Below are 2,945 nucleotides of genomic sequence, written 5' to 3'. Positions count from 1 at the left end.
AAAAAAAAAAAAAAAAAAAAAAAGGCAAAAGGCTGGCTGGCAAGTAGGGCAGAGAGGCACATGACTGTAATCCCTCGGGAGTGGAGGCGGAGGATCAGAAGTTCAAAGCCAATCTGGACTACATGAGACTTTATCCTAAATACCAAACACAATTACGAGGGCTGGGGCGTGGCAACAATAGAGTGCTATTTGCCTGGCACGTGCAAAGGCCCAGGGTTCAAACCTGAGTACAACCAGCAAAAGAAAAAGGTTAGCCCGCCTCTGAGAGGCGTAGATGATGGAGTGGCACCGAAGGAAGCCTTTCTTCTTGAGTTAGGGATTCAAAGTGTGGACCCCTGCGAGGAACCTATCAGGACTCTTATCCTCTGTAAGCAGGACGGAGTGACTACTTCCTGACTGTGTGGATGAATTAATGTGCAAGATGAAAGAGGTACAGGTTCACCCAACACTTCTTACACTAGGAAATGCTTGGACACGGGTATTAAGAGGGAGCCAAGTAAGTCCTATTCTGGTCATGCAACGGGCAGGTGTGCAGAACAAGGCAGCTCTGTGTGTGCGAGATGCTCACTGATACTTTAGTGAAGAGAGCAAGGTGTGCAGTAGAGTGTGCAGCTACGCACAGCGACTTCCGTTCATTTTTAACATTTTTATAGTTTGTGAGTGTGTATTGCTTGGGTGTGAGTGTGATGGTCAGAGGACAACTTTTGGAAGTCAGTTCTCTTCTTCCACTGTGTGGGTCCCAGGGACTCAGGTGGTTAAGGCTTGGCAGCAGGTGCTTCTAGCCACCAATCTATCTTGCTAGCCTCGCTTCCATTAATTATTTAGTTAGTTTTTTTGTTTTGAGACAGGATTTCTCTGTGTAGCCCAGGCTGGCCTGGAACTCACAGAGTCCCTCTGCATACTGAGTGCTGGGATTCATGGCATGCACTACCACTGCCAGGCCTGATAGATGATAGATAAATAAATAAATAAATAAATAAATAAATAAGCAAGTTAAACAAAGGTCTGACAAGATGACAAGATGGCTGAATAGGAAATGCCTACAAGTCTGAAGCCTCCACTTTGATTCCCCAGGGGAGAACAAACTCTCAAAAGTTGTCTTCCAACCTTCACACATATGCGGTGGCATCTCTCTCTCTCTCTCTCTCTCACACACACACACACACACACATACACACACACACACATACACACACAAAGATAAGGGGACTTTATGAATGCATGCTGTACATTTGTAGATGTATAAGATATATTGGAAAAATGCGAAGCATTTTTAAAATGGTAAAAATGGTTTATTCAACAGAGGACTCCAGAGACCCAGCGTAGAGAAACAAGTTTGATCTTCTGCAGTCTGCACAAGCACATCCATAGACTGTTTGACGGACAAGAGAAAATGAGAATTGGAAAGGGAATTAGCTTTGAACGGGCCCAGTGTGACTTAGATCTGTGGCCTGTCACAGGCCAGCTAGTGAACCACGGTGGGGTGGGCTCTTCTATGGAAGAGTCCCTTCAGCATGTCACCGATTGTCGGACACACTCTTGTCCCCACAGACTATAGTCTGTACTAATTTCTGGATCCCAGCACCTGGGGTTTCCCTCAGTCTAATCTGAGCATCCTTTATCTTACTCAGGTAAAACATATCTTGTTCCTAATCGGCCCTTAGTGCAGTCACGCAATCTTTGACTGACATCCCTGGTATGCTCAGCGTAAGTCATCCATCCCTTTCTACTGCTTTCCCAGGGCGGTTTCCTCTCTCTGGGCACCAGGGCGGTAGACCTGGCTGCCTTTCAGCTCCGTGTGTTACTTAATACTAAGAAGCACGTACTTAAGAATATTGTAAGATTTTTGCCTCAATGTCATTTTATCCCAGGGCTCCTGGGATGGAGATTCTCAAGTTGGCTAAATCCTGCATAGCTCACTGTGTGGGTGAGGAGAGAACATCCCAGAATCTCAGCTCTGGGGGGATCCATCATACTGTCCAAAGCTGGAGACCGGAAATCCCTAGGAGGTAGGGTGGGCATCGCTGGTGACTTAACAATTCTGAGAGGTTACCGGAGACTCAGGGCTTTCTGCTCTGCCACCACAGGCAGAGTTTTGTTGTTGTGTGCATGTGTGTGTTTATATATTTCTCTCCCCTTGCCCATAGAGTGTGAGTGTGTGTGTGTGTGTGTGAAGAGGTCAGAGTTCAATGTCAGGTGTCTTTCTCTATTGCTCTCCACCTCATTTTTTTGAGATTATAAGAACAAACCATTGTACCTGGAACTCACTGATCTAGCTAGACCGTCTGGTTAGCAAACCCCTGGGACCCAGCAGCATGAGGATTACAGACCTGCCCCACCACGCCCAGCCTTTTATGTGGATGCTGGAAACCTGAACTCAGATTTTCTTGTTTGTGTGGCGAGCATTTTACCAAATGGTCAGCAGCCCATCTTTGTTTTGCTTTCCACTTATTTTGAATTTCCTGTATGTGAGGGTATGCACTCGTGCCTGTGGGTACCCATGGAAACCAGAAGAGGGCGTTTGGTCCCCTGGATCTGTCATAGGCCACCTGACATGGGTGCTGGGAACCGAATCCTCCGGAAGAGGAGATGCTCTTAACCACACCCTTTCTCTAGCCCCTGTGTTATTGTTTTTTAAACGGGGTCTTGTATAGCGGAGGCTGGCCTTGGCCTTGCCATGTAACCTAGGATGACCTTAAACTTCTGATCATCCTGGCTTTTCCTTCTGAGTTCCAAGATGACGACGGTCAGATAATGGACATCGAGTCACACTGTGCTGGGCATTGAATCCACTCTGTGCTGGGCATTGAATCCACTCTGTGCTGGGCATCGAATCACACTGTGCTGGGCATTGAATCCACTCTGTGCTGGGCATCTAATCCACACTGTGCTGGGCATTGAATCCACACTGTGCTGGGCATTGAATCACACTGTGCTGGGCATTG

The sequence above is a fragment of the Mus caroli genome, chromosome 11, assembly GCF_900094665.2.
Source record: "Mus caroli chromosome 11, CAROLI_EIJ_v1.1, whole genome shotgun sequence".
Taxonomy (NCBI): domain Eukaryota; kingdom Metazoa; phylum Chordata; class Mammalia; order Rodentia; family Muridae; genus Mus; species Mus caroli.
The sequence above is the reverse complement of the archived record's forward strand: the minus strand, read 5'-3'. Positions refer to the sequence as shown.